Raw genomic sequence first — 9,651 nt, forward strand, 5'->3', positions numbered from 1 at the left:
GAAACATTACTTAATGGGAAAAGAGACAGTAATACATATTGATCATCAACCACTTCAATATCTACACTCCCAAACTAAGTTGCAGCAATCAAGACATTACAGATGGATGGGTTTTCTACAACAGTTTCATTTGGTCATCAGATATAAAAAGGGCATACATAACAAGGTTGCAGACATGTTATCTAGACCCATTATAAATGCATCTACCATACTTAAGCATAATTCAGTGCTACATGAAAGCTACATTGAACAATATGCTCAGGATATGGACTTTAAAGATGTATATGCAACTTTGAGTCAAGGCAAAAGAGTAGAAGAATTGGACTATCATATGAAGGACCGACTCTTATATCATTATGGGAAACTCTGCATTCCACAAACTGAGAGAGTAAAGATAATTAGGGAAGCACACACTTCTCTAATATCAGGTCACTTTGGGGTAAGTAAAACAGTTGCATAGCTACAAAGGTTGTGCTATTGGCCGAAAATGAATGAGACAGTTTCTAGATATGTAAGAGGGTGTGCCATGTGTGCTAAAATCAATCCCAGCAATAGACAACTAGGCTTGTACACTCCATTGCTAGTTCCTTCTCACCCTTGGGAAAGTGTTTCCATGGATTTTGTTGGAGGAATGCCTAAATATAGGAAAGGTCATGATTATCTATATGTTGTTGTGGACAGGTTCAACAAAATGTGTATTTTGATACCTTGTAATAAACATATTATAGCTGAACACACTGCAAAACTATTCTTTGAACATGTATGGGTTCATTTTGGATTACCCACTTCCATTGTATCTAATCGAGACACCCAATTTGTGGGGAAGTTTTGGTCTAGTCTGTGGGAACTAATGGACACCAAATTGAAGAAAAGCACAACTTTTCATCCACAAACAGATGTCCAGACAGAAGTAGTAAATAGGATAGTGATCCAGTTGCTGAGAGGATATTGCAACAAACATCCTAAGCTTTGGGATGAACACTTGTGTTATGTGCAGCATGCTTACAACAGAGCAAAACACTCTTCTAGATAGAGATCTCTTTTTGAGACTTGTTTTGGTTTCATACCAAGGTCTCCTTTGGATTTTGTCTTTGGTAAAGATACCATGGTTGATGGACACAATGATGTGGACAAGGCAACTAGGTTCATTGAATAGATCCAGGAGATCCACCAGGCAGTACAGGAACAGCTGGAAAAGAGCCAAGCCAAGTACAAGGCTAGGCATGACAAGCATCGGATGGAGCATAGTTTTCAAGTTGGAGACCAAGTCTGGCTGTATATCAGCAAGGACAGGATGCAAGGTGAAGGTAAAAAGCTAAAGACTATCAGGTATGGACCTTTTCGGATACTTGAGAAGATTGGTGAAAATGATTTTCACCTTGATCTACCAGCTTACATGCACATCTATTCAGTCATAAATGAAAATTGCTTGATATTGTTTGAACCTTCAATGTTTGATGACCCTGAAGAGCAGAGTCAATTGCCTTCTATTGATGACCTCCTACCTGAATATCTTAATGAGTTGCAGGAAGACACATTATTGGATAGGAAGGTAAGGACAACGCACAAGGGAAATGTTGAGTACCTTAGGATTGGGCTCAAATGTTCAAAGCTGAGTAGTGCAAAGTGGATTGAGATTGGACAAGTGAGAAAGCAATACCCTCACTTAGTTGATGCTTGAAAACCAACTTTTGGTGGTCCAAAAGCTTTTTTAGTGGGAAGGTTGTGATCCGAATTGGATCCATGAAAGACTGTTAGAGAACCATGACTGTATCAGGTCGGGACAAATCTCTAAAGAATCCAAAACAGCGATCAAAAACACCCCTAAACCAGTGGCAATGGCAGCCAGCGTGGAACGAAGAGGACCTCGATCAAAGCGCGCTGACCGAGGCCAATGGAGACTGCACGGGAGGTCAAAGTAGCCCCTGGGAGCCTCGGATCGGGAAAAGGAGGTGGATTTTGATGCGCGATCGCTGGGTGAACAGGGCCAAAATGGAGGAAGCCTCAACACTCAGTCGCGTCGGGAGCCGGAGAACCACGGGTGAAAAAGGAAAAAGTGCTAAAAGTACAAAGGCAGGACCCACGCTCTGGAAACCGGTGGTATTGATCGGGGCGCCCTCAAATAGTAAGTAGTTTAGGATGAGAGCGGAGCGATCCCATTCATCGATCGACGCGTGGCAAGCAGAGGTGAGAGAAAACCATCATTGATCGTGTGCTAATGGTCGAGCAAGTCAACCACGCAAAACATGCATATGGCGTTGGATCTGGGGGGCCCAGATCAGACAGCTGAGATCGCGCCCGATGGGAGGAAGCGGAACTGACGAAGGAATGAGCCATGATTTAGAAGGATTTGGAATCCGTTTGATCGCCACAGTGGAGAAAGACTTCATCCATGACATAACTGAAGAAACGAACCGACGAAGTAGGCTGGCACCATTTAGAGGAAGACATGTGGCCACTCCCTGAGTGCTAATGATGACACCTAATAGGGAACTCTAAGTGCAGCTACAGAAGGTGAATCGACAGAGGCAAAAGAGGAACCAAATAGTCTTGGGATGGATGGCTGAAAGCCATGAACAGAGACAGAATACATAGGAGTTCGAGAGACGAAATCAGTCAGAGAACCCCGAGAGGAGGAATGAACACAGAGCGACAGAAACAGAGAAGAAGGCAATAAGGCAAAGCAGAAGAAGGCAGAGGGTCAAGCTGACCAAAGGCAGCATCAAGCACCAGAGAGCTTGAAGATTCAAGCCATCCCATAGAGGAATCTGTCCGGACTAAGAACCACATTTGGCTCTTTCCACTGTAGACCAGAAGGTCATAGAGCTGGTAGGAAAGCGGAGTCTGTGCACTCCAGTGGCTTGGGGAATCCAAGAACCACCCTGCCAAGCAAACTTGCTTCAAGAGAACTCACATTGAGTCCCTGCATTGTAATTCTCTGCTTAAGACACAATAAAACAAGGCCACGACTTGAAGCTGGACCAGAAATGTAGCCCTGGAGAATAGGGTGAACTCCTTATTAAATTTCTTGTGTTCTTGTATTTGCTTAGTCTATTTCTCTGTTTTCTTTCCATTTAAATGTCTGTGTATTGGCAATCTGATCGATCTGTTGCTTCAATAACACAAGACACACACCAGCACATGAATCTGTAATAACTTTATTTAACAAATCTTTAATTGATGTCACTCATAGGGTGAATATCAGATCACCTTCGTGCCCTGTTATACTCGCCTTCGCATAGCCCTAACCAGGGGCTGAGGAGTTTTTGCGCTGCTAGAGCAGTGGTCTGTGCTATTTCCCTAGATTACACCATGGATCTTACTTATCATCTTATAATAGTTAGTTATCTTCGTGTAAACAGATGCTTTATCTTATATTCACTTATTCAACACATTCATATAAGTTTGCGCAGCAAATAAATAGTAAACTTGCAATTCATACCCAATATACTTCAATGCATAACGTAAAACTTCTCTTTATTAATGCTTCAATGAGTTACAGACTCAACCTTCCCTGCGCACTCAACTGTAAGGGTCTGCGCACCTAGTTGCAGACTACTAGGCCTCTACGCACTCAACTACAAAGCCTTTTCCTACTCTATTACCCAAAGACTCAACATTACACTCAGACTCAATGCTTCATCATCTCTTAGATTCTTTGATCTTAGATTGTCTCTTTACACTTAGAGCCTCGCTCTATTTATACAATCCCATGGTCCATGGACCATGGGTAGAATTCTCAAGCTGACACTACATTACAAACATAAGGGTGAACAACCCTATGACTTAACAACTTCGCGCTCCGCGCCCACAAATCATGGAATCTTTACATCAGACTTAGTCAAAACTTGGGCTTTAAGCCCCAAAACTTGCCTTGGGGGGATCCCGCGCCAGACAAAACCCTAGGTTGACATAGGCATTTCTCATAAACGATGAAAGAAACCAACAACAATAGACATCAAGGTGATTCTAGGCTTCATAAACATCAAGAAATCATAAACAAACTTGGCCAAGACCTTAACAAAAGACAAAAATGAAAAATTTTCATTTTTAAAATATGTACGCGGCTGTTAAGATATAGTTTTGTGTGTATATGTGATGTTATGTAAAGTAACAAGAATATACACGTGTTTTTTTGGAAGAAACTATGTATCTAGGCGACTGTCTATAAGAAAAAGTGCATATAAATGGAAAAATGAGGAAAAATAAAAAGAAATATCATATATGAAAGATCAGGCTAAATGATCAAATCACTTAAGACTCAAGAAGGCTGGAAATAACCAATAAAAAACAAACTAAACATAAATCAAAGAAAAGCAACCTTTCTAGGAAATACTTGATGGTATTCCTGAGTAGAGTCGCCAATTATGTTGGTAGGAAAAGTTCCCTAAGGAAAGGGTTGAAAGCCTCAATAGATCAAGATAAAATAATCAACAAAGAAAACTCAATCAAGCATGCCAAACATTTCAATTATCAAAGTTGGATTTAGAGACATACCTGAATGTACTACATTTGAAGATGTTCCTGTAGGGTCTAAACCCTCTGCTTCCTCTAAGATGTTCAGACCTACAAATCAATCATAGACACATATAGATAATAGATAATTCATTGTGCATATATAAGAATATATTAGATCGTCATATATAAACATTCAGAAGTATTATCATTCATAAGATGACAACATATATCAGGAACAAGACATGAGTTTCTTTATTGATTAACAACAGTAAGTACATGATAGATACAACCTAATCCAGGCCAAAGGCACTGACGAAGCCTTCCTCCGGACCTGTCCAGCCCGAGCCACAAAGAAAACCTCTCTACTAAGTGCAAGAAGATGCTAGATAAGGATTTTGAGCATCTTTGCAAAGGAAAATATGGTTTCCTAGAGACAGGGAGTGTAGGAGGCACAGGAAAAGCAGACTTGAACAGGGAGAAATTGAGTATAATTTTGATATACTTCTTCTCTCTTGTTAATTAGGTCTATCCAAGGGGTGTATATATACCCCCTCAAATTGGTTATTTCAGTTAGGCTACGGGATCTTGTAGGTGGGCTCTCAGTAAAACCCATAAACCTCTCCAGGAAAATAACATTTTATTTTATTTTTTCACATTTTAAAATTTATATGTCATATAGTGTTATGGCACTCACTTCTATATGTGTTTTTGTATGGGCAGAGTTGTGTATGTTTTGAAATACAACTTTTTTAGTATAAAGTCAAGTCTGCATGGGAAAAGGGACTACTCGCGGCCATAAAGGAGCATCATGTCTACAAGAGTGTTGAATGGTGCTATAACAATAGGTAAACAAGTTGTATTCATATCACTAATTGAAATGCCTTGAGTGAAAAAGTTTTATAACATTGTGACTAGTTAAATTAATTAATATTACTATATTAATTAATGTTGTAGCAAGTAACTTACATAGTTCTCTAATAATTCACTTAACCCATTCATTGAATACAACTACTATGTGGACCAATTAAGAGTGTACATGAAGAGAAGCTATTATAAATTATCCATGGAATACACTACAAATTCACTTCGGAATTGAATTAAGACTTAATGTATAAAATCAAAATGAAGCTATCCATCACATAGTGCAAAACAAAAATTTCATACCAATGATAATGCTAGTATACATAAAAATATAATTGCATAGAAAATTCACACCATGAGAAAGCAATATTTTATCCTAAATAGGAAAACCAAAAATGAAATGGTTATGATCAATCTATTATGGTCAAGAATTATAGAGAATAGGAGATTTGAGAGTATCACTACTAATTTATGATGATGGAACCCTTTCATCATTCCTTTACATGTGTTTATATACTATCTAGAACATTTGCTAGTGGTAATTAGAACGTTAGGAAACCGTGTCCCTTAATATCCTATTTTCCATGCTTTCTTTATTAATTTTTCCATGACTTTAATACTTCTTCTTTTTTTTTTTGCTTCTTGTAACTAGTGTGGTTGAGTAAGTGGTTGTGCATCTCACCAACATGTTAATTATCACCCTCACTTCTTTCTTCTTTTTCATTATCTTTTTTATTTGTAGATTATTTTTTAATCACGTCATTCATTTTTTTTTATAGAGATTTATTGTAAATTAATAGCACAGAATGTTTTCCTTTAAAATACCAATCCAACGAAATGAAAAGTATTATTATAACTAAAAATTAAGAGAAAATATGGAGTAATTGCAAATTTGAGGATAATGGAAAAAAATATTTACTACAAAGAGAATGACTAGTCTTTAATTAGAATATATATGTATGTATCTATCTATCTATAGAGAGAGAGAGTAGTTAAGTTGATAGTTATGTTTATTCTTGAATGAGGTTTCCAGAATTTTAATTTAATTATCAATATTTATTAAGTAGATGATAAAGATTTAACCTTTATGGAATATTCTAGAATATTTATAATAGTATACACAAATCAATGGTTGAGATTTATCTACAAAGTAGTTATGCTCTTTTTATCTTTTTAATTAAATTAATTAATTAAAGAAATGACATATGAACACGTGATATATGGAGTGAGTTATGGATTACTAGATATATGGTATCTATAAGCCATGGTATTGTAAACATATTAATAATCTCCATGGTAAGTGGAGAGAACTCTCCATGATTAAGAATCTTTTTCCATATTTTTTTAAAATGTGTATATGTTTAATTTATATATTAATTGTTTTTATAATAATAAAATTTTAAGTTTGCTTTATGCTTTTTAAATTTTAGCAACATGAGATGTATTATAAAGTAAGTATTTTGATAATTATTATGGATTGATGCCTATTGGCGTTTAACAACCATTTAATAATTTATATTGTTGTGCCAGTTTATAAACGAATGTTAAAGTCTTTATGTTATAGGAATAAGAACAAATTCATATAAATTTAGTAGTGAAATGAGATGTTTGGAAAGACCTAGTTCATCTTAGTAGGGAATAAATTGTGAGAGTAACAAAATAAATATCCAAATCTCATAATACATACATTGATAGATGTGTCTATTTTGGAATAGGGCTTCCAAAATTTGAATTAATTAGCAATAATTAATATATTGATGGTAGGGATTTAACATCTACCTAATATCTATGGAATATTTTAACAGTAGTCAAGAAAAAGGGTTGAGATTTATGTTGAAGGTAGTTATGCCATATTTTCTTTCCAAATTTAATTAAGAAAATATTACATATATATAATGACAACAATTCAATCATTGGAGCAGAGTTCTGATGGTGAGGGTTCTTGAATCTTTCCGCAACGATGTCACTTATACGCTCAGAGTCCCAGGCACTGATGAAGGACACAAATAGGGATTACGACTTCCCTATAGTAGAACTGAAGGAGGATTTGCAGCCTATACCAAACAGTCACTACTACGAAATCACCATTACCCAGAGGCCAAACCGCTCCTTCTTTGGCAAGGGTTGATCGCTCTCGAACCGGATCAGATCATTATCCATGGATCGAACTGTATATTTCCATATATGATCACCCAGAAGATAGATCTCTTCTCGCTCTAGCCAGATCCAAAAGTATACCCATGATTCAACATCGCCCATTACAAATCTGATGAATCTAAATTGAATGGCAATGGAGGGTTTTCAGAGAAGTCTAGCAGTTTCTTGCTTGATCATTATTGCCGATGTTTGTGGCACGTAGACACCGATCGCTACTCCATAATGAGAGATAGACATTCTCTGCAAACGGAACAGGAAAATTTCCTGGGGACGCCAAATCATGCATGGATGGACCTGGTTGTTTTCTCGGGGATTCGAAATCACACCCTATATCTGATGCACATTGCAACTTTTGGGCTTCAATATGGTCAAACCCCTCTCAACCAGAAATCTATGTAGCAGATTGCCCCCTGAAATGGTCAGATCTAAATCAATATTTTCAAATCTGAGTGTTCCCACAACTCGATGTCAGGAAGGAACTAGCGGAGGTTCACGAAAAAGCAAGAGTGGAGGAAAATTTGATAGACATCATCCCTTCTATGCAGTACAACACAGTATTGAACGCCGCAAGGCTAGAAGATCCATCAGATAGCCCAGATCTGGCAAACCAAGAACCAAATAGAGATCTGCTATGCCTAGATCCGTCAGATCTGGACACCTGGGCAACAGATCGAGCCCTTTCTTAGACAGATCCACACTCTACTGAGGCAGATCTGATACAATTTTTTGTCAAAACGCTGGAAGGCGGGCATATTTGCTGGAGGATCTAGAAGGGGAGGAGGATCCAGGATCCAAGGTATAAAATTCATAACCACCTCGGTATACCAGCATGCTGGCAAAATCTAATCTACTCAGGTCTTAGTTTACAGGATAGCTACACACTTTAAGATTATGGCATTGCCATAGACTAGACCATCATAATCAATCTGCGTCTATGGGGTGGATGCTCTGGAACTAGCTCAAATATCACAGGCTCTTTTAAGGACACAGTCAAAGGTAAGGAAAAAGCACAAACCAAACCAGAAACATTGCCCGAGCTACCAGGGCCCTACATTGTAAAACAAAAACCCGAGAATCCTGCTCTCACCATTGCAATGACTGAGGTAAATGATTTGTACTCAGAACTCTATTCCAAATCAGTTGTATGCAGATTTAATGGTTTTTGGCCTAAATATGATGTTTTTCACCAATGGATATATGTTGCATGGTCACCAAATTATGAAATATACTTATACCCCAAGGGGTTTTTTATAATTAGATTCAGAATAGAAGAGGAAAGGGAACACATCCTCAATAAGGGACCATGGTTCTGGGACAATGCAAGGCTCTTCATGACCCCTTGGTTTCCAGAATTCGATGTCAACACAATGGTGGTATCAAAGATGCCAGTTTGGGTCAGGCTGCACAACCTTCCATTACACTTCTGGCATCATAATGTTTTAATAGCCACAGGGAATACCTTGGGAAAGTTCCTAAAGATTGACAGGGACATACTTACAAGGGGAATATTTACTTTTTCCAGAATATGCATTGAAGTAGATCTTAGCCAGGGACTACCAGACAATATAACATTGAATTTCAATAATACACAGTGGACTCAACCTTTAGATTACAAAAATATAGCTTTCTGATGTTGTGGATGTCTATAAATAGGCCACCTCCATAGTGCCTATCCACAAGCAAAAAAAATCCCAAAATGGAACAAGAAGCAATAGAGAAAGCCAAAAGGATGGAAATATATAACCCCCTTGGATGAAGAAGCAAACACAGTAGAAACAACAAAATATAAAGTAAAAATGGATGTTCAAAAAGTCTAGAACAATACACTAAAGGAAGAGAAAGATCGCAGTAACCCATTGCATCAACAAGAATCCTAGCCAACGAGAATGGAAATATCTGGCAACAAGCAAACTCATGGATCAGAAGGATCTGATTTTGACAAAGACTCTCCCATAAATACAAATGAAAATCAGATATCCATTGTAACAGCCACTCCCAACACTAGAGGTTGGTTAAAGGTAGAGAAAAAGAAAGGGAGAAAAGAATAGTGTATATATATATATATATATATATATATATATATATATATCTCTTATTTTTTTTAATTTTTATTTATTTTTTTATTTTTTTATGTGAAAACAGAAATAGACCATATGCATATACTTTTTAGCATCT

The sequence above is a fragment of the Pinus tabuliformis genome, chromosome 1_2 (assembly GCF_031772625.1).
Source record: "Pinus tabuliformis cultivar Carrire ecotype Pingquan chromosome 1_2, CPIR1, whole genome shotgun sequence".
Lineage (NCBI taxonomy): Eukaryota > Viridiplantae > Streptophyta > Pinopsida > Pinales > Pinaceae > Pinus > Pinus tabuliformis.